The 23,749-nt window shown below is 43.2% G+C and overlaps 1 non-coding gene across 1 annotated transcript; it reads left to right on the top strand.

The window, feature by feature from the left end:
• Positions 1 to 23,306: 23,306 nt before the first annotated feature.
• LOC123574795 (U6 spliceosomal RNA) lies at positions 23,307 to 23,410 on the top strand. Its single transcript, XR_006699984.2, has one exon. It is a non-coding gene; the product is annotated as a U6 spliceosomal RNA (small nuclear RNA).
• The last annotated feature ends 339 nt before the right edge of the window (positions 23,411 to 23,749 follow it).

Genomic DNA, 23,749 nt, shown 5'->3' with positions numbered 1-23,749 from the left:
AAATAGGTTCGAAGCTTATTGAAATTCTTTCAAAGATTTTAAATCAAGTTAGAAAAGTTCTGCTTACAAGTTTTTTAGTTGTGTAGATGTGAAAGTGTTTGTAGATGTCACACTATTAATAGGTTTTGACAACACAGTCATATAATGATGAAAATATTTCCAAATAGCCATTTTTATATGCACTCTCCATATTACAAGTCTCTGAAAGTAGTTCCTTTCTGTCTCAGTGATGAAATATAACTTTCACTCTGAAAATTCAAATGAGATGTATTTATTACTTTGAAGTTTACTAGTGGCCATTTGGAATCTCAGAAAGGTCAGAAAATGTGGAATACTTTCTCTTTGTGCAAAAAATACACATAAAACTAATATTTAAGTTTACAGCTTTATTTATTTATTTTTTTTTTGAGACAAAAGTCTCTCTGTGTCCCCCTCCCTCCGACTGGAGTGCAGTGGTGCAATCTTGGTTCACTGCAACCTTCGCCTCCCAGGTTCAAGCGATTCTCCTGCCTCAGCCTTCCAAGTAGCTGGAACTACAGGTGCCCGCCACCACGCCCAGCTAATTTTTGTACTTTTAGTAGAGACGGGATTTCACTGTGTTGGCCAGGCTGGTCTTGAACTCCTGACCTCATGATCCGCCCGCCTCGGCCTCCCAGAGTGCCGGGATTATAGGCGTGAGCCATCACGCCTGGCCAGTTTACAGCTCTTTTAAAAGTATTTTAGCTTGAGATGATCAGAGAAATTTAAGTGAATCAAAGATTGTGGGTACTTCCTATTGCATCCCAAAGAGTTGTAAATATTCTACTATATGTTAAAGGTCTTAATTTTATAAACTTCACATCAGTGATACCCTCAGCACATGGGATGTCTTGCCTGTGAATTATTTAGTAATGCTATCGCTCAATTCTTAATGTGGAATCTACCATCTCACATTTATATATATATATATATTTACAGACAGGGCCTCTGTCTATTGTCCAGTCTGGAATGCAGTCGTGTGATCTTGACTCCCTGCCACCTCCGCCTCCTGGGTTCAAGCAGTTCTCCTACCTCAGCCACCCGTGTAGCCGGGATTACAGGAGTGTGCCATCATACCCAGCTAATTTTTGTATTTTTAGTGGAGATGGAGTTTTGCCATGTTTCTCAGGCTGGTATTGAGCTCCTGGCCTCAAGTGATGTGCCCACCTCGGCCTTCCAGAGTGCTGGGATTACAAGCGTGAGCCACTGTGCCCAGCCCCATCTCAAATTTAAAAAAACATTTCAGTCAAAGTAGCCATTCCATCAGGGATTAGACTTAGTTTGCTCATAAAACAAACTTTTTTTTTTTTTTTTAAGGTAGATTAATTTTGAGAAATATATCCTCACCACTTCATCGCTACCTTAATGTCTTTCTTCCTGCAGTGGTACTGTAAGAGGAGACATGTTGGAAACATCTATTCTACTCAACCTCATGCCCTGAAAAATTTATTCCTGTACTTATTTCTTCAGATTGTCAGCAGTGTTTTCTACTTGTCATCCAATAGTACTTCCTGACAAAAAGATGCATCAGAACTTTTTTCCCCCTAAATTGCTTCACCAGTATTTCATCCATATTTCCATGATATGAAGAACAAGTATTTTTTAAATGGTATGTTACTTTTTGTCTTTTGCTATTAAGTGAGAAAACTTTTGAAAAGTTTATAAACATTTATGACTATATTTAGTGAGCATTGCTTAACAAGTATTGGAATTAGTATCTCATGATGTTAAGTATTGCTGAACACATTGTGGAGGTTCGTCTCATCTTCTGGATCTGTAGCTTCTGCTAATTGTGATGGCTTCACACTTTTCATTGTGTGTATCTGAAGAGCGAGGTCCATCATTAACCGTGGTTAACAGATACCTACTTTAAAAAATCTTTGTGATAATTTCAATTTTTTTGGCTGACTTCTTGGTAAATCTTAATGTTTTCTTTTCCTGGCTGATGAATAGCTTGCACCAGAAACAAGTATCAGCTAATGTTGTCATTTTTGCTTGCATTACAGGCTGAATATCTCCTCTCCGAAATCTTGGGACCAGAAGTGTTTTGGATTTGGGATTTTTTTGGATTTCGGAATATATGCATTATAAACTTACTGGGTAAGCATCCCTAACTGAAAGTCTGAAATCTGAAATGCTCCCAAGGACATTTCCTTTAGGCCTTATGTTGGTACTCAAAAAGTTTTGGATTTTGGAGCATTTCAGATTTTGGCTTTTTGACTTGGGATGTTCAACCTGTATTACAATTATCCTTGGTCTGCTGTTTCTTTGCAAGAATCTTTTTAAGCTACTTGTCCAGTGGCTTTGTTTAGTGAAAACTCTCTAATAGGTAAGCCCTTGCGTCTGGGCAGATACCTAGGAACTGCATGCATCTCAATATGCTGAAATCAACTAAACACCCCTCCCACATTATCTAACTCCTGCACCCCTGCCATCTCCCACCACAGTTTGTATATTGTACCTGACATAGGACCTTCTGATTTGCAAGTGGAGGGAGGGGCTGATGTCAATCTAAATTTTAACTTTTAGCAAAATGCAATTTTTTGTCTTTTCAAGATGAAAAGTAAATATTAGTAGAGGTTCTAATGTCTTCTTCCCAAACCCCAATGGGTTAGGTTCACTGGTCACTCCACTTAGTGGCTCTGCCTGAGCTACTGAGTCATGAACTCCATCAGTCCCTCCTCTGTTGTGTGTGCTGACTGTGTATATGTGTGTAGCCTCTTGCTGGTACTGGCCTCCCCATGATTTCTTCATCTTTCTGGTTCACTTGTATCCCGATACAAGCCTTTTTGTCTTCTGTCTGAGTGCTCTGGTTGGGGCTGTTACTTTACCCGCAGCATTTGGGTGGAATAACTTCTTTAAGTTATTCTTTTAAGAACAGAGTGCCTTTAAGACCCCTGTCACCTAGGAAGCAACAGATCCCTTTCCTGTGGGTCTTTCCCTTTCAGACTTCCCCTGGCTGCCAGGATCTATCTCTGAGTATATCAAAGGATTTCCAAGACTAGATTAAAAACTAGAAATACTTTTTAAGTCCCCTACTCTTCGCCTTTCCATTTTCTCCCTCTTCCCATCACCAGTTGCAACTGTTTTTTTATTTTATTTATTTATTTATTTTTGAGACAGAGTTTTGCTCTTGTTGCCCAGGCTGGAGTGCAATGGTGTGATTTCAGCTCACTACAACCTCTGCCTCCTGGATTCAAGTGATTCTCCTGCCTCAACCTCCCAAGTAGCTGGGATTACAGGCATGCGCCACCATGCCAGGCTAATTTTGTGTTTTTAGTAGAGACGGGGTTTCTCCATGTTGGTCAGGCTGGTCTCGAACTCCTGACCTCAGGTGATCTGCCCACCTCAGCCTCCCAAAATGCTGTGATTACAGGCATGAATCACCATGCCTGGCCACCATTTTAATATTGAGGCTTATGATGACAACAGACCATATCATTGCCAGTGAAAAAGATATCTGAAGGAAAACCTATTGTATTTTATTGCTTTGATTATTATGTGTCCCGTGAATGTCATATTTATCCTTTTAGTCTTAAAATAGTATGTTTAAAAAGTACACTTTCAAAGCAAATTGTTGTTTCAATGGTGAGTCAGATCCCAAAGAGTTCACTACTATAAATTGCAAACATTTGGTTTCTCACTGAGGAATAATCTCTCTAGGATTGAAATGCAAAAAATGTTATTTCCTCCCAAGCTTAGAGATAAAGATTACTATATTATTCTGAAGATCTGGGTTGGGATACTGTAGATGTTGACCATGTAGAATGGATACATTGCTGTAAGTCCTAAGTACTTGCTGTTCCTCAAATCTAGGGGTAAGATAGCAAGTCCTGCTCCCTGTAGGTAATGTAAGAACCAGTGGACTGTAGAGATTAGTTATCTGTGTGGCCATCTCCTCCAGGCCATCCTCCATACTTCCACGATTATCTTCATAAAACATAACTCTGCCCAAGCCACCTACCTGCTTAACAGCTTTTGTTGGTTCTCTATTGCCCAAGGAATAAAGTCCAAACCCTTAGCTTACAGATAGAGCCCTTTCCAACCTGGCTACAACCTTGCGTTATCTCTCTCTCTCTACCCATCCCCATTACTCTTCACCCTCCTCCATGTGCGCGCACACGCACACACACATGCACACACACATGCACACACACATATACTTTTTATACCCTTCAGACCAATAATGCTAGGTGCCAACAATGCGGGGTAAGAACTAGATTTATACAATTGAATATGATAATTAGTCTAGAATAAGAAAAGTGTGTTAACAGATAGTGGATGGTTCGGGAATGGAAGAGTCAGTGAACCACCAAAATATTCTAGAAAGTGAGTATTCACCTTTATTGGCACGTGAATCACCTGGGGATCTTGATAAAATGCAGATACTGAATCAGTAGGTCTGAGGTGTCTAGAGTGGGGCCTGAAATTCTGCATTTCTGACAAATCCTGGGTGCTGCTGCTGCTGCTTATTGTTTGCTGCCTACTTTGAGTAACAAGATTCTAGGCTGCACTGTCCGATGTGGAAGCCCTAGTCACATGGGGCAATTTGAACTTAAATTGATTAAAATTAAATAAAATTTAAAACTTACTTCCTTGGTAAGCAGTTAAGATGGTAGCCACATCTTAACTGCTACATAGGCTCATTTGGCTAGTGTCTACCATATTAAATAGTGCTCTATTTCTGTCATCGCAGAACGTTCTATTGGACAGCACTGTTTTCTAGAGCACTATTTTTCCAAACTGTTTTCTACAGACTACCTCTTAAATCAGAATCTCTGGGAACGGTGGTTGGAAATTTGCATTTTCCATAAACACTCCAGGGTGCCTTCCGCATGTTAAAATTAGAGGAACACTTCTATAGGGGATCTAAAATCTGCTATCCAGAGGTCAATTTAATGTGAGAATAGGCAGATATCACAGACAGACATGGGGCAGCTTAGCTTAAATTGGAATACCCTCTTGCCAGTCATAAGAATCATATGTAGTTGTCTACAGTTGCCTCAGGTTTTGTCTGGTAGAGATGATTTCTGACACCAACGCTACATAGGCAGCCTGGGCAACATAGTGAGATCCTGTCTCTACAAAGTTAAACAATTAGTTGGGCATGGTGGCACGTGCCTATAGTCCCAGCTACTCAGGATGCTGAAGTGGGAGGATCACTTGAGCCTGGGAGGTCAAGGCTGCAGTGAACCGAGATTGTATCACTGCACTCCAGCCTGGGCATCAGAGCAAGACCCCATCTCAAAAACAAAAAACAAAAAAACAAAAAAAAAAAAAAACAAAAAAACAAACCACATAGGGTGGAGGAAGCATAGCCCTCAAGCCAGTGGTATTCTGCAGGTGTGTAGCTGGTCCCCGGTATATTCTCTGGTCTCATACGCCTTCTGGTCCTCCAGGTGCTAACATCTGGTGAGGACCACAGCCTGCATCTGGTTTCAAGGATGACTCCCAATCCTGGAAGGTACAATCAAATTATCCTTTTTCAGATCGATTGGATCTGCCTTTCCTGCCCAGGAACATATTTTCGGAAAATCTTTTTATTTTTTTTTGCCACATTTCAGATATGAAAAGGAGTTCCATTTTCAGGGATCAAAAAGTTCAGCCCAATCTTAAATCAAAATTTCATTTTCTTATCCAGCTTTATGCTTGTTTCTTTCTTCTATGTCCCCCTCCTCTCCCAGCTCTGCTGTAGTCTTGGTGTAGAATTTCATTTTCCTTGCTCCACACCCTTTCTTCGGGCTTTGAAGGTTCTGACAGTCAAGGAGAAAGGCAAAGCTGGCCTGAATCAATGCTAGTATAACCTGGCCATCAGTGCCTTCTACATGTCAAATGCCCAGCTGATTTTCTTCCAGTTCCTTTGTGGGTTTTGTGGAGAACCTCTGCTGGCACTGTGTGTATTGCACCATTCTCTAGCTTACTTCTGACAGTCTCTGCTCAGATCTTGCCCTACAGAAGCACACCCCTGAAGTTCCGTAGCCCAACTGGCAGCCCTCTTGACCAAGTCCTTTCAGGATGACTTTGAGTCTATTAATAGCTCCACTTAAGGTGACTACTTGGCTAAATAGGTAATTGGCTGCATACTTGCCCCATCAGACTGGAAGTGTCAGCTGCTCCCATGCTACTCTTGAGAGCTGCTCCAGACAGTCCACAACTATCAGAGTTCTGCTACTTCCCCAAGTGCTGGAAGTCACATGTCACATTCTCCCAGGAACTGTTGCTGCTCTCCTCCCAGAACTGATAGTAGCACCAGCATGTCTGATTCTGCCAGGAGGGAGATTCCTCTTTTGGCAAACACTTCCATGCTCTGAAGCAGCCTTTACTTGGCTAGGAGTCATGGCAGGGAATCGTGGGGAGGGGAAGGAAAATGTCACAGCACCCTTACACTTATAATTCCTCTTTCTTCAAAGAGTCTGCTTAATCTCTTTTTTTCTAATACAGCCTGGAGAAGGATGGTGGCGGTGACTAAAGAGTCATTCTGGCTCTCTGTTGGTAAATCCTACATGGATGTATATGTTGGACACCCCTTATCCTGCACCTACATCCTTTCAGACCACTTTTTTCCCTCTAGCCATTGGGTACAGCAGACTGGCTGCATACAGGTGAAGCCAGACAGCACTTCTCACCTGTGTGATTTTCAACCCTGGGATGTCACATCTGAGTGAGACCCTTGCAAGGACCTTCTCAGTCATTCTGGTGAATGTGCAAACCTGGAAGTGTGTGGTAGTTATCACCTCAAGGGGTAATGAATGCTTGGCTAGTGTGAATTAGAAGCCAGTGGATAAATTATCTTCTCTTCCAACCCTTACGCAGACAATTCCGAGGTGTATTCTCCATCATTGCTGAGAGGATTGTCAAGCTAGTTGCAGCGAACTTCTGTGCCCATGGTGGCAACCAGGTGGATAATTCACCCTCAAATTGGCCTTCCCTCTGTTTCCCTCTTCCCAGTCCCCACTCCTGTTTTTTGGGGATCATTTCCCAAAATACTTTCTGCATGCAATTCCTTGTCCCAGGTACTGCTTTTTTGGGGACCCAGTCTAAAACAACATATTCATTACCTCTCTTTAGAATATGGGGATACTTGTCATTTATTGTCCTTGCTTTGTGGAAAACTCTAGACCAAAGGAGAAGTCCCATCTAACATCCTTCTGCACATCATTACTGGAAATGGAAAGCTGACAGTCATAGACTGATTGCCATGCAGAACCCCACACTGCTTAACAGCTTGCACAGTGTTCCTGTTGATGTGAGTTCTTGTTCTTGTTCTGGTTTTTGAATTGGGGGTAATGTGAGGTGGACAGATAAACCTTGATTTAGATGTTGAAGAGGGTCTCTAAGAGCAGGAGTCTATAGTCTCTAAATTGGAGTCTATAGTCTAAGATTACTTTGTCTATATTAGTTATGGTTCTTAGCTTCAAGCAAAGACTAAGAAAAAAAGAGAGCTATTGGAAGGAGTAGTAGATGCTGTGGCATGCCTCCCGATTCCTCATTAGGACTGAGGTATGCTCTCCTCCAGCCCCCAGGATGTTCATTGGAGATAGCTCTGAGCTGAGGCCTCCCCTGCAATTGTCCTTGGCTAAAGAGGGCCACCTTGCCCAAGGTTACAGCCCCTTCTTGGTGGCAGCCTACATCCAATACCTGGTCATTTTGGAGGTGAAAAGCCTCCATTGCTTCAAGGCAGGACACCTCTGAAGAGCCATCCTAGCTCCAGCTCGCCAGGAATTGGCTGAGGCCTATGTGCAGTGCACAGTTTCCTTTCAGGTCCTAGTCTCTGCTCAATCCCGCTTCCTTTCCTCCCTCAGAGGTGGTGGTGTTGAAAGCACTTTCCAGTACTCTTTCTGCACAAAAATCACCAGCTCAATCTGTTTCCTGGGGAACTTGAACTACAACAGAATGATACTGGGGAGTTTGCAAAATCAAACTAAACATAGGCAGCAGGAAGGACACAAAGCAGGGGATCCCCAGAGATCTTAGTGGTAGAAACTTTTAAACCTCTTAAACCTCTTAGGGTACCACCAGGGTATCTCTGCTCCATATTTAAATCCCTGGAAGGGAGCCTCTGATTGGCCTTGTTTGGGCTGGGAATCAGGGCCCTGTGATCAGAACTACCTGGGGTAGTGGAGAGGAAAGAGAAGCAACCTGTGTCTTCCAGACCATGGTATCTGAAGTTTTCTTGGAGGAAGTCAAATAAATATGTGGGTTGAGGATGGGAGCTCTAAGCAGAAGATGTGGTGGCTCATTTAAGATAACACATTGACAAAGAACAGAGTGGTGTCAAGATTCTGGGACAGAGGCAAGTTAGAAATAAAACTCTTGATGTTTTTCCCAAGGTCCATCATACAACTGAAATGGAAGACTATGGCTTGCTGACCAATTCTTGCTTATTTATATAGGGGGATAAGTGTCCCTTCAGGTGGACTGAGAGTCACCAGAAGATTTAGTGGAAGGACCCTGCCTCTGGGGATACATATGTAGCCGTTTCTAATAAGTGCTTTCTATGTATCAGAAAGCCGCCAGATATCACTGTTCCTCCTGTGAGTTCAGAACCACCTGACAGACAGACATGGGTCATATGGGGCTAGGTCAGAAAATCAGCTTGATTGATAATGGATTGGTAGATGTAGCCTGGATATACAGCTACATCCTTGTACTAGACTCCTGCATCAGACATATCCATTCTCAAACCAGTCACGAGAAGAACTGGCCAGACACCGTAGGCTTTCTCATTAGGGCAGGCGCTCAGTGCATGGCACAGAGCACTCTTCCTGTGGGGGGTCAGATCCAAAAGAAAGAAACCAGATGGGGCTGAATCCGACATGCTCTGCTCCTTCTGTAAAACTCACCACCCAGAGTGGGCAGGAGTGAGGGGAGGGGTGAAAGGATAGGTGTGTTGCTCTGGTTCTTCCATGTGTGCACACGGAGCTGGGGAAGTGGAAGTGTGGAACCACTACTTGCCATATATTTACATATACTAGCATATCTAGTTTCACAACACTATGAAGTATCACTGTCCCCATTTTATAGAACAGGAAACTGAGGCCAAGGCCATCTTCCAAGGAAGTGCTGGCTTGGGATTTGAACCAAGGAACCAAATATCCTCTGATCTGAAAGCCCATGTTCTTTTCAGTGCCCTTTACTTGCTCCTCATTTGGAGTGCAGGGGAAGGGGAGGACTCCTGGCTCTCTTCTCCAGCCCTCACAGGGGTCCTGAAGCTGCCAGCTCACTTTGGGCCTGGTTGCTTGAGTTACCTCATGTGCCTGAGTTCACAAAGGCTTCTGTGGGAATGTGACAGATTTGAAGGGGCAAACACTGGGCCCGCACCAGGAAGGCTGGGAATAGGGCTCCTTTCCTGTGGTGCTTAGCTTTGGTCTCCCCTGCAGGACCTACACCTGCTTGCTAGACCAGGCTGTCCTCACATGGCCAAAGAGGCTGCCACAAAGTCCCCACCTTGCCTCCCACCAGGACACCCTGGGCCACGGCAAGAGCAGCTGCTTTAGCTCAGCCCTTCAGGACAGGTCTGCAGTAATCAGCTCCTTCCAAGGAAGGGCTGGGCCCACCGGGGTCTCTATTAGCTCAGGCATGCCCTTTAGGCTTAATTCTCTCTGCTTATGAAGGCCCAAGATTCAACCCATCCCCAGCTGGCCAGTCTATTCTGTTGGACTCTGACATTTTCCCCAAACCTGGCTTTTCTCTTGATTTCCTTACAAGCCTTTGTGTCATTCACCAAGTTGTTATATTTCTTGCTTTTTCAGTCTCTGCAGATGTTCCAACTACTACACATCCCCCTTCTCCCCCTCCATACCCATCTTCCTCTTCCTCCCTCCCTTTATCCTTCTGTCTCTTCTTCCTTCTCTCTTCTTATTGCTCACCCCCGACCTTCTTCTTGACCTTCCCCTCTCTTCCTCCCTAATCCTTCCCCTTGAGCCCCAGGGAGATAGGCCTGTCTGCAAAGGAAAGATCTTTGTCACGTGATTATTAAATCCCCAACATGTTATCTAGTAGAAGGCAGCACAATAGGAGTTTTCTTCTAGGGGCAAAGGGGCTATAAAGGATTTCCAAATATCACAGAAAATTACCTGAGGACGCTGAGCTCAGGGTGAAGGTGGGTAACAGTCCCAATCCCCAGGGAGACGAAAGTTAACAAAAGGAGAAGGGAGGGTATTTTATTTTCATTCATTTTATTTTCTTGACAGTTTTGCCCAGAATTATCCCTTTCTGTATTATTATCACTTGTAAAAGCATTTTTTTATACCATTTAATCTGTCAGACTTTTATTAAAGCCTAGATAAAAGTGGGGAAAAAAATCTCATCAACATCAGCCACCAGAAGGGAAATTTCAGAGATGGAGATGATCAGATTTCCAAGTTTATTGAAAAACCTATAGATAACTGCATGGCTGCTCATGCTATTTTATAAAACAAGTGCAGCCACGCGAGCCATTTAATAATGTGGGAATTGTCGGCTGTGCAGATAGTGGACAGAGCATGAGCTCACCTCGGGAAGGCGTAGGATCTTGCGGAAATGAACACTGCGGCACACTGCAGGCCGGCAGCACAGCGTCACTCTGCAGGCTGAGCCTCCAGCTTCTTGGGAGCCATCCACAATGCAGCCAGCCACCATGGGACACGGTGCCCAAGTCTTTCCAAGAACAGTAGAGCCCACACTTATCCCTTCCCATGTCAGCCATACTCTGGAGCTCACATTTGGAGTAGTGACACGCTTTCAAAGGTATTTAATCTCACCACAATCATGAGATAGGTATGAAAACCCCTCTTTTCCAAATGAAGAAATTCACCACCACGGGAGGGAGGAACATTGGTGAATCCACAGAGTGGAGTGGCAGTGCTAGGGTGATTACCTAGGGGTCCAGTTCCAGTTCCTGTGCTCCTTTTGCTCCATTGGGCTATCCCATCACCAAAAACAGTCTAGAGCTGGAGATGATAAAGAAACCACCCTTTGACCTGCAGGGTTAGTGTGTGAGAATTGGTGGGTGGGTGGGATAGGGGAGTCAGGTTTGGGCAATAGAACAGAGGAGTAATGTATACTCGAAATAGGTTCATTTCCTGACTCCCCCACTTATCTGTGTGACCTTGTATGCGTCACTTAACTTCTCTGTGCCTCTATAAAATGAGGAATGATAATAATATCTACCTCACAGACTTGTGGTAAAGGTTAAAAGAAATAATGGATCAAGCATTTAATACAGTATAGTAATTTGGATAAACGGTATAGAGTTGGGCCCACTTTTGGAATCAAAAGAGATTTGTAAAAGTGCCTCACACATGTCTGTCCTGTAGAGGTGAGCAAGTATTTTCAACCCCTTCCTGATATCTTCCCTGTGGCTAAGAATCCTTACAGGCACTTGGGGCCCCTGCCTTCCCTGCTGTGGACTAGGATGCCTGTAGGTACCAGGTTAGGAGAACTGCTTCTTGGAATTGCCCTGTGACTGTACAATGTGCTATCTGTGGCCCTGCCATTGATTCACAGTATAACCTTGAGCTGACCTCAATCTTACCGGGCTGGGCCTCTGTTTCCTTAGTTATAAAGGGAGAAGGACAGAGCTAGGTTTGAGGAAGTGTAGTGTGTGAACTTCTACATCAGAATCAACTCCATTGTTGATGGCTGAAAATGTTGATTCATGGGCCTTGCCCCACGTTGGCTCAGTCACAATCTCTAATGTTGCTCTAGAATGTATATTTGTAAAAAGTCCTCTCGACTTGCCCCATGCCCTGGCCTAACTCTCGGAGATTCTGATATAATTGACCATTAATGCATAATGAAAGTAAATAATGGATTAATAAATTAAAAATTGATTTACTTTTTAACTTTGGTTGTTTTAAAGATTTTCGTGTTTGTTTTTTTAGCAGTTTTACTACATGTGCCTAAATGTGGTTTTCTTTGAACTCCTCTAGGGTTCATAACACTTCTAGAATCTGTGATTTGATATGTTTTGTCAGTGTTGGAAAATTCTCAGTCATCTTCTGTGTAAAAATTGTTTCTGACCCATTTATTGTTTTCCTCTCTGGGACTCCAATTACATGTATGTTGGACCTACTTGCCATGTCCCATTATGTCCCATACACACCCTTCTACTACCACCTGTATTTTCCATTCATTTTTTCCTCTCATTCTTTCAGTGTGGATATTTTCTATTGACCTATCTCTGAATTCACTGATCTTTTTATCAGCTGTGTCTAGTTTGCTATTAAACCCATCTATTGAGTTCTTAGTTTTAATTATTGTATTTTTCAGTTCTAGAATTTTCATTTGATTTTTTAAAATAGATTTTAACTCTTTGCTAAAATTAATTTTCTCTTGGACATATTAATCAGTTATTTTGAAAGTCTTTGTGTGATCATTCCAACATCAGAGTCTCCTTAGAGCTTTTTCTTTCTACGTCTATTTTTTCTCTTGGTTTCTGGCCTTTCACATCTCCCAATATGCTTTATAATTCATTTATTTAAAAAAGTTTTTGTTTTTAAATTTCGTTTTGTTTTAGATGGAGTCTCACTCTGTTGCTCAGGCTGGAGTGCAGTGGCGCAGTCTCTCAGCTCACTGCAACCTTCAACTCCCAGGTTCAAGCGATTTTCCTGCCTCAGCCTCCCAAGTATCTGGGCCTACAGGCACATGCCACCACACCCGGCTAATTTTTTTTTTTTTTTTTTTTTTTTTGTATTTTTAGTTGAGACAGGGTTTCACCATGTTGTCCAAGATGGTCTTGATCTCCTGACCTTGTGATCTGCGCACCTCGGCCTCCCAAAGTGCTGGGATTACAGACGTGAGAGCCACCACACCTGGTCTTGTTTTTGTAACTTTTTATTGAAATGTCAGGCATTGTGTATGAAAAACTGAAGAGAGAATTTGAGCATCTGGATGATGCTATTTTCCCCTTAGAGCATTTACTTCTGCTTTTGGAAGTTAGGATAGGGGCAGATTGTTATAATCCAGACTGGGATTGAGCAGATTTGGAGCCAGGCTTTAGTCTTTGTGAATACTGGCTAATTTTGGGTTAGTCCTTATTCCCAGTCTTCAGGAGTTCCTTCTGAAAGCTTGGGTTGCATACCAGGGCCGCTCCTTTTTGGCGATGGCTGAACTATTTTTGTTTCCCCAGGATGGTGGGGCAGTAAAGCTCTGCTTAGCTTTGTAGCCTCCTGGCTGCCAGTTTCTACTTCATTTCTCCTCTTGGCTTCTTCGCTGATCAGTTCCTACAAGCACAACTTCTCAGCTTTTAACTTTTTCTTAAGAATCAACAAATGCTTTGAGGCAAAAAGCTGTGCCAAGTATCAGGTTCAGTTCTGTGCTTTCTTTCTCTCTGAGATCTTGGTGCCTTAAGACCTCACCACGTTTGATAGCTCTCTGATGTGTTCAAACAGGGCATTTCTATTTGTTCTTGGTAGTAGAGTTGATCTGAATATGTTAGCCTATCAAAGGCAGAAATGGAACTCCCTGATAATGGTTTTTAATCTCTTCGGGTGATTTGAATGTAAGATGCACTGGACAAAATCGACTCCTTGCCACATCATAAGAACCACCTTAGGCTGTTGTTTAAAAGTGTTGGTTTTTCTGGTACTATCCTAGATGTACTGAACCAGAATTTCCAGAAAAAAAAAAGACTGATTTGTTGTGCTAGCAAGTGCTTCTAACAAAGGCACACTTGAGAAGCACTGAATAAGTGGCTCTTTAGAATCCTTTTTGCTATGGTTGCCTGAGCATATTCTGGTGACCCTAGTGACCCCACCCATGCAATGAACCCTGTATATATAGGGGCAGGAAAGAGTCTGGTTATTCTGATATGCAGAGGGGCATGCCTTTACCACCGCCTTTGACTTTATTTTGCATTCTGTAACTCCATGAGTGGTAGCTCTCTTTGCTGAATTATTTCTAATTTTTTCCATGGACATTTTAATCAGAGATGAAAAATGACTGCTCTTTTGCTAGCAGTTCAATCTAAGAGGAAGTTATTTGCCTCTTAGAGGTACATTAATTTGCAATGGCTTTCATGCAGAAGGCAGAGGGATATTGTGGACAGGGACTTGGATTCTGGGGATCAGGGATAAGCCCAGGGTACTTGGCTCGGGAATTGTAGTAGTCACTTGCCCCTTCCCTTCCTCCCTCCACTAATGTAAGTTTCCTTTGCCTGCTTGAGGGTATCTCCAAATTAGGTTCTTTTCCAGCTACCAGTGGTAGGACTAGAGTGCAGTTCTGACCCTCATCTCTGGAACCCTTTCTCACTCCTGCTAGCTCCTCTCCAGTGGATTCCCCACTGTCCTGCACCAGTTCCCTCCCCTTCGTCTCTCGCCCACCTTCTTTTCTCCTTTTCTTCTCTTGTCCTTCGCTTCTCTTCTCCTCACCTCCACCCCAATCTTGTTTCCCCCATTCCAAATTCAGAACAGAGGCTGTAGTGTCCTCTTGTGGACCTCCCTCAACTGCTTCAGCCTTCTCCAGGACCAGCTGTCAGCAGAAGCAGAGCTCATGCAGGAGGGCAAAATGGTCCAATTCCTTTTCTCAGGGCTATCTAGCAAGACCAGTTCCTGTGGTTCTCTCTGGCTCATGTGGGGATGCTTCCCACTTTGGAGGTCTATGATTGTCCTAGTCCATGGCTGCCCAGTAAGTGCTACTTAAATCAGTAGGGAAACAATGAAGTGTGCCCAGTGGTAAAGGGGCAAAGGACATAAACAGGTAATTCACACAGGAGGAGACACAGATAGCCACAAATATAAGAACTATTTAATTTCACATTTCATCAAAGAAATGCAAGCTGAAACCATGTGAGTAGTAAAAAATTATCAGACAAGTCAAGTTTTGGCTATGATGCAGGGAAATGGACACTCATACTGCTGGGAGAGTGTATGTTTTTTAGTCTTTCTGGGGAGAAAATTGGCAGAATATAACAAAAATCTATAATTTTCTATGACTTTTGAATCTGTCATTCTACTTTAAGGAATTCATCCTAGTGAAATAATGTATGTGATCTGCAAAGAGTTATAGACAAGTATATTCAGCATGAGGCTGTTTTATTGTAATAGTGATGACTGCTGCTACCCAGCGAAATACAACCATACAATAATAAGGGGTTGCTACATTCATGCCAGTTGTACTCTCTGTTGTCATTAAAAACATCATACACAAATATTTAAAGAGGAGGAATGTTCAAGCTCTTTTTTTAAAAAAAATAAAATAAAAGCAGTGTATCATAATAATTGCATTTTGGTGGGGAGGAACGAGCATAGAAAAAAGATCAATGGATGCAAAATGTTACCATGTCGGTCTTGTGTGTTTTATCATACACAAAAATCTAAGTAATATGATTATTAAAAAAGAGAAGAAGAAAACAAAAATTCCTAGCATGTGGGAAGACTGGCCGGCCTGCATTCTAGTCCTGAATTTGCCTCTTGTTCTCTGTGAGGCTTTGGGCAGGTCACCTCAGCTCTTTTGATGGGCAGTTTCCTCATCTAAAGCAGATCTGGCCCTGTGTAGCAGCATTCATGTCTGTTCAGTGCTTTATCAGTCCCTTTGCTAACCCTTGTTTTACTTTGATCTCACATCTGTGCCTTGTAGATCAGCACTCTGTGGGCTGTTGGCTGTTTTACCATCGCTTGATAATTGGGTATCTCCAAATTCGGTTCTTTTCCAGCTACCAGTGGTAGGACTAGAGTGCAGTTCTGACCCTCATCTCTGGAACCCTTTCTCACCCCTGCAGGCTTCTCTCCAGTGGAGAAACTCACCTTATTTTCATGTACTGTGATACAAAGAAAGGTTTGTTAAGGGTCATTGGAGGGCAAGCATTTGAAGGAACTAGAGTAGCCTGGCTAATGACCTGGTGCAGTGGCTGAGTTACAGCTGGTCTGGAGGGCAGATGATCCACAAGGTTGGGTCTGGGGTCAGTTAGTAGTTGAGGATGGGGGTGTTGGGAGCAGATCAAGGCCAGGACTGAAATAGCCTAGGAAAAGTGTTGAAAAACAGAAAACAGTCATTGAGAGAACTGCTCCAGGTTGAGGGGATGCTCTAGGAATGGTAGCTTTGCTGGAGGTTCAGCTCAGGCTCCTGGGGGTCAGATACCAGTACTTGGAGGCCTCAGGAAAACAGTGGGAGCCAGCCCCGTAGGGCTTAGCTGGGCAAAGGAGAGACATTTTTAAGGCTGTGAGCAGGCATGACAGGCATTACTGGAGAGCCCAGACACAAGGATTTGGCACATGCAGGCTTACGTGCAAATTGTAAGTCTGCATTTCTGTAAAATAGACAGCAAAGGAAAATGTGTAATAGATGGACCAATCTAAAGATAGCCTGGAAAAATGAACTCACTTAAGTAAAAACCAAGCAGTTTACTTCCTGCTCACTAGCAGGTCGAAGCCTAATCTTTAAAACTGATGTCCTTATCTCAGAGCTCCCCAGGTGGTAATATTAGCCCTCACTGACATGGTCTCTATCCTCTCCATAAATACCTTTCCCTCTAACAACAACAATAAAAATGTAGCTTTCTAGCCCACGGGGCTGTTTTTTGATTCCTAATATGCCCTGAACTGAACTCCTTGGTTTATGGAAGAAGCTCAATGTGAAACTGCAGATCGACTCTTTCATCACAATCCTTTTAATTACTGCACGTACCCAATTTTATTATCCAATTATGGGTAGGATTAAAGTTCATCAAACTACATGTTTTATGTGAAGTTCCTTCATTTCCAAAAGATCAGTGGAACATTAAAGAACAAATGAAACAGTCAGTTGCAGATTATACAGGCTGATTTATTATTGATCTTCCATAAACAGCAAAAACTGGCTCTGATATTTTCCCCAGCATAATAGGCCTATGTATACAGTACCCTGTATATCTTTTCATTTCAGCCTTGAAAAAAATACGATATACCCCCAGTGGGACTCATAATTTCGCTGAATGTATAGTGCTTAAGGCTCCACAGCGCCCAGCCAGTTTGTTACAGCAGATGGATGAGAGCCCACTGTTTCATGAAATTGCTTTTGAATATTTGCAGGATGACCTTTTCCCACACTATCCCACGAAAATGCATTAACTCCTTCTGCACAAGATGGAAAAATGCTTTGCTGAACCACGCTCCTGCAAGGTGAAACGTGACAGCTTTTAATATAAAATCTTTCCTGACGTGTTCCCCACTGTCAAAAACAATCTCTGTTTCCTAGAAGTTCCCTTTCAGAGAGAGGAAAGTGGAAGGAGCAAACACAACTCCTGGGTGACATTTACCAAGGTCACACAGCTGGTGGTGGGTGGTGCCAGGATTATAATTCAGGTCTGGCTATCTCCAAAGTGTTTGCTTCTTCCATGTCCCTGGAGCACATTGTTTATGCCTGTATTGTAGCTTTATCCTTTTCTTTCCTTTTATTTGAGCAATTTTAGCCCATTTTCCTTCCATCATAACGTGAGCTTATGGTTTTATGTCTGTTCCTCTTCGCCACCACTTCAAGTGTACCTTGCATTTAGTAGCTACTTGGTGTATCACTCAGGGTTCAATCAGAGAAGCAGAACCACCAGGAGGTCCTGCATGTATTAATATATATCAGGTTTTGTTATAGGATTTGTTAGAGGAATTTGGCTTTTGTATCTTGTGCTAGAGCTTGAAGTCCACATACCAGGTTGTTGGGTAGAGAAGATGGATGTGAAGTAGAGGAGAGCGAGAGCATGCTGGAACCCCCAAGCACAAGTTGGAGACCATGGGATGGACTGGGTCCTGGGTTGCTTCTTTTGCCTCTGACCTTGATGGTATAGGTGTTCTACAAAAGCCGGGGCCCCTCATCCTGCAACCAAGCGTATGTTCCTGGCCTGGGAGTTGGAGAAGCTGAAGCAGGATGCAGGGGAAGCTGGAGCAGTTGCAGGCCTGGCTGCAAGTCAGATCAATGGCAGCATGCGGGAGCAAAAGGCTGCTGCTTCTCTTCTCTCCAAATCTCCTATAAGGATCTCCCTTGGGCCCTGCCCTAATGGGAAACCTACAGGAGAGGGAGTTCTGGGAAATGTAGTTCATCTTAACCAAGTTGTCACATTAGAAAGTCACTGTGGTCCACTTCTGTCAACTTGACACCCACATGGATCACCTTCAACCACACTCTCCAAATAAAGACAAGAGCAGAGTCATGCTTCTGCATAACATGACACAACCAATGCACACAGAGCCAAACACTTTCTCACCCTTTCCCCAGAAGAGGGTGGAAAACCCCTTTTTGTCTTGGACTAAGTCTACTCTTGTCTTAGCTGCTTCACACTCCCCCTTTGATACATGTTAACTTAAATCCTGAGATACATGTGCAGTTGCTACTAACCCCATCTATGTAGATGATAAAGGAATGGCAGAGGTGGAAACACATATGTGGTTCATATATATGAACATGTATATAAAAATTAGAAAGACATACTCACAAATATTATAATCCTTATTTCTGCAACCGGTCACATGGTCATAGCTGGTATTTACAACCACCTTTATTCATTGTTCATTCAACATTTCCTTTGCCTTCAGCAAGAATGGCAGGTTGTAGGTCTAGGCCAGGAATCAGAAAACGTTTTTTGTAAAGGGTCATATATTAAAATGTAGGCTTTGAGGACCATTCAGTCTCTCAACTGGGAATAGCTGTGTTACAACAATAACTTTATTTACAAAAACAGGATTTACCAAGCTGGATTTGGCCTGTGGGCTATAGTTTGCTGATCACTGGCCATGGCCATGAGCAGTTCTGCCTGAACTGGGTTGTATTTTAGTTTTACATTAACTTTAATCATAGAACAAGGGAGTACTAAAAGGCATCCCAGAGTATTTCCTGAATCCCAGACATGCTCCTCCTTACCCTATTACGTAGGACCAACCCATTTCACTCGTGAGAATCAGGATCAATCATTCCCACCAGTGCAGTGACCCCTGTTGCCTGATGACTCAATGACAAGAGGGGCTCAGAGTGGCTGGGTGGCAGACTCAGCATCCAGGTCAGTGGAACCACTGGTGTGTCCCCTGGTGGAAGCATTCTTCTCTGTGGTTGTGAGACATCTAGGCACACAGCCTAACGTCATTGGGATGAAAAGTGTAACTTTTGTTAGTAGATATCTAAGGATAATAGGGAGATAAGCCACTTTGTCCCTGGTTAGAAGCTGCTGGCCCCTGATGGAAATACTAGAATTTAGCAGTCTCCATATTTTTATTCAGTTAGCAAACACTTATTAAGTACCTACTGTGGTGCCTGGCTCTGGCTGGAATGCAGTGGTCACCAAGACAAAGATTGTTGCTCCTTTCTGGAGTTCCCAGTCTAGCAGTGGAGATAGACATTACACAAATCAACAGACACAGAGTTACAAATGGATGCTATGATCGAAAATAACAGAGGGGACCTACTTTAGTTAGTGGGCCATAGAAAGCCTCTCTGAGAAAATGACTTTTAAGATGAGACCTGAAAAATAAGAAAAGTAGATTTATGCTAGGACCAGTGGGAAGCGCATCTGAGGCAGGGAACAGCTTGATAAAGGCCCTGGTTTTTTTCCAGTCCAGTTTGGGTGGAGAAGAGTGAGCCATGGAAAATGTGGCGTAAACTTGGAGAGAGAGTCACAGGATGGATTATGCAAGGCTGCAGGGCTAAACGGTTAGGATTTTATGCACTGGGTACATTGGACAGCCATGGAAAGGTGTTAAGCAGGGAAGTGGCTGCTTTGGTTGCTGGTGGAGAGTGATTAGTAGGAGGGCAGGAGAGGATGTGAGGAGATAAGGCAGGAGGCCCTTGCAGTCATCCCAGTAAGACATGAGGGCACCTTGGGTCAAGTGGTTGTTGTGAAAATAAGTGGGTGGATACTGAAGATACATTTTGAAGGTAGTATTGTTAGTGCTTGCTGAGGGTTTGATTGTAGAGGAAAATGGAAAAGGAGGAGTCAAGGATGACTGTCAGGTTTTGGGCAGGTGGGTGCTTCTGCTATGTATGTACTAGAGAAGATTGGCAGAAAGAGAGGGTGAAATGAATTTTTTATTGTAGTAAAACATATATAACATAAAATTTATCATCCTAACCATTTTAAAGTATACAGTTAAGTGACATTAAGTACATTCACGTTATTGTACAGTCATCACCATCACCCATCTCTATAATTTTTCCATCATCTCACTCTGAAACTATGTGACCATTAATCAGTAACTCTTCATTCTTTGACCCCCCTCCTGCCCTTGGCAACCACTATGCCATTTTCTGTTTCTATGAATTTGACTACTCTAGGAGTAGTATGATAAGTGGAATCATATCTTTTTGTGATTGACTTATTTCACTTATTTCACTTAGCATTATATCTTCAGGATTCTTCCATGTTATAGCATGTGTCAGAAGTTCCTTCCTTTTCAAGGCTGAGTAATATTCCATTGTATGGATATACCACATTTCATTTATCCACTCATCTCTCAATGAACACTTGGGTTGCTTCCACTTATTGACTGTTTTGAATAGTGCTGCTATAAACATTGATGTACAAATAAGGGCTGAAGTTCCTGCTTTCACTTTTCAGAAGTGGAATTGCTGGACTATAGGAGAATTCTGTGTTTAACTTTTTGAGAAACCATATTGTTTCCATAGCAACTACACCATTTACATTCCCAGCAACAGTGCACAAGTGTTGCAATTTTTTATAACCATGTCAACATTCATTTTTAAATAATAGTCATTTTAATGGGTGTGAAATGGTGCCTCATTGAGGTTTTGATTTGCATGAAATACAAATTTAAGTTTTGACATGCTGGGCTTGAGATTCTTGTGAGACATCCCAGTGGAGGTGTCAGACAGTTGGATGTCAGAGGCTGGAGTTCTAAAGAAAGGTAGGGTTAGAGGTTAATGTTCATGTCACCAGCACATAAGTGATTGTGCAGGGCCTGGAGGAGGCCACTGAGAGAGTTAAAGGAGAGTACCCAGAGTGGGTCCTGTGGAAATCAACCAAATAGAGGTGGGGGAGGAGAGGGAGAGAAAAGCCATTGCTGTATGGGGAAGTGGGAGAGTGGTCCTGTAGAAGCCCAGAGAAGAAGCTGCTTCAAGAAGGATGGGATGGCCACCTGTGTCAGGGGAGCTACAAGGCCAGGTGAATTCAGGTAGCCTGGGGTCACCTAGATGCTGTGCTGGTGCAGAAGGGATTTGAGGAGCTAGGGCTCCAGCAAGTGTGAGGTGAGCTTGAACCATCATGGACGGTTTTCATTGTAGCCACTGAGGTTACTGCTTTCAGAAACTGTATCATTCAATTATGCATTCCCTGTCTGCAGGTTGATGGAACCTGCAGAAGTGCCCATTGTCCTTTCCTGTTTTAAGTGGGTAGAGGACAGTTTTCCATGAGGTTCCATATTAGGCCTTGCTAAAGCCTCTTTCTGGAACAGAGAGTGAGCAAAATTGTTGGGTCCAAAAGAGGGATGCTTATGCAAACTGGGATGATAGTTGGCTCTGTGAGTGTCCTGATGTATAGAAATGTATGTCATTTAGGGCTTGCATTGGTTGCATATGACAGAAAACTCATCTAACTGTCGTGTAATCACACAAAAGTTGGTTTTTCACATGTAACAAGAATACTAAAGAAGCCCGTTCAGGACTGGTTCAGTTCCTTAAAGGATAAACCAAAAGTCCAGTTGTCCAGGTTTCATTTGGCTCTCTGCTTTGCCATTCTTAATGTGTGAGTTTTATCTTCATGGTTGCAAAATGGCTGCTGTTCTTCCAGCCTTCACTTTCACATTCCAGGCAGAAAGAAGATAGAAAGGCAAAGGCACAGACCATGCCAGCTGAGTCGGTTTTGTTTTCCTAAGTTCTCACACAGTAAACTTCTGTTTGCATCTCATTCGCTGAATGGGTTCACCTAGTCTAGCTGCAGAGGAACTGGAGAGGTATTTTTAATTGGACATATTGCCATGCTGAACAAAATCAGAGTCCTATTGTTGGAATAGAATATGGAGAGAAGGAGAAAATGGGTATTAGCTAAGTCACTAGCAATGTCTGCTGCAGCTAGGAAGAAAGAGTAATGGGCTGGGGGTTCAGGAGAGGAGGAGGCAGAGCATAAGAAAGAGTAAGGGTCGGCCATGGTGGCTCATGCCTGTAATCCCAGCACTTTGGGAGGCCAAAGCGGGTGGATCACCTGAGGTCAGGAGTTTGAGACCAGCCTGGCCAACATTGTGAAAACCCATCTCTACTAAAAATAAAAAAGTTAGCTGGGTGTGGCGGCACACGCCTGTAGTCCCAGCTACTTGCAGGGCTGGGGCAGGAGAATCACTTGAACCTGGGAGGCAGAGGTTGCAGTGAGCTGAGATCACACCACTGCACTCCAGCCTGGGTGACAGAGTGAGATTCCATCTTAAAAAAAAAAAACGGCCGGGCGCGGTGGCTCACGCCTATAATCCCAGCACTTTGGGAGGATGAGGCGGGCAGATCGTGAGGTCAGGAGATCGAGACCATCCTGGCTAATAGGGTGAAACCCCGTCTCTACTAAAAATACAAAAAATTAGCCAAGCGTGGTGACAGGTGTCTGTGTTCCCTGCTACTTGGGAGGCTGAAGCAGGAGAATGGCGTGAACCCGGGAACCCGGGAGGCGGAGCTTGCAGTGAGCTGAGATCGCGCCACTGCACTCCAGTCTGGATGACAGAGGGAGACTCTGTCTCAAAAAAAAAAAAAAAAAAAAAAAGAAAGAAAAAATAGAGAGCAAGGCCACTGATGCCTCAGTGGTGCTCATTACAAAGCTGAAATGTCATGTCAGCAGTTTTTAAACGGTGCTTGAACTATTTTCACCTCTTTCTAAATGCGTCTTTCTTGACTCAGCAAATACCCAAAATGTTTCCTGTTACTCTAATTTGTACACTCATTTGAATCTCCTTCTTTACAAATGCCCAACTTGTGAGACCATAACATTTTTCTTTATTTATAAACAATTCTTTCTGGCTGTTTAGGAAAAGAAAAAGATGGATAATTAAAAAACACATAATTACCCCAAAACAACATTAATTCTACTTTGGTGTCCCAGGAGGGAACTCCATCCTGGAGAATTCATGAATGCCTGACCTGGACAATTGTAATGAAAAAAAGTCACAGGAGACCAACATTTTGAATTATTGATTAGAAGGGGTTTTTCAGGCTCTTTTTGCTTAATTATGCACTCTAAAAGAGGTGACGCAGACGGAGGGAGAGACTGAAGATGCAGAGGTTTAGAGTAGGTGAGAGATGGGAAACCGCTGTATTGTGTTTACCTTTTTATGAAGCTGTACCTTTGGAGTTCATGGGCAGTGGCTCAAAAAAAAGGGGTCTTGAAGGAGGAGCTTAAGGATTGAATAATGAGTTCCATGCTTGCTTCGACAGCACAGACACCAAAATTGTACCGATACAGAGATGAGCATGGCCCCTTTGCAAGGATGACATGCAAATTTGTGAAGCATTCCATGAACAAAAAAAAAAAAAAAAAGAGAGAGATCCCTGCTGGTCTTTTGACAAAGAGATTTCTACATATGAATACTGTGCTTATCCTGTGGAGTGGACAGGTGGACCAGGTGCCTCCCTTCACTGCACACTTACTCTGAGAATCCTGGCATCTTGACACAGGCTTCCCAGAACCCCATTTTCCTGAGAATCATGTGCTGGGCTTCCCGGGAGAAATAGTAGAGAGGCATTCTGGGATGAAGCCTGATTTGGGGGTAAAGGGATCAAGATTTTGGAACTAAGGCTGCTCTATGCTCACAAAGGAGCATCTGAATAACCTAGAAAGCATCCCGGGAAGGGTCAGTTGCTG

This window comes from Macaca fascicularis, chromosome 7 (genome assembly GCF_037993035.2).
Source record: "Macaca fascicularis isolate 582-1 chromosome 7, T2T-MFA8v1.1".
Classification (NCBI taxonomy): Eukaryota; Metazoa; Chordata; class Mammalia; order Primates; family Cercopithecidae; genus Macaca; species Macaca fascicularis.
The sequence above is the reverse complement of the archived record's forward strand: the minus strand, read 5'-3'. Positions and strand labels throughout refer to the sequence as shown.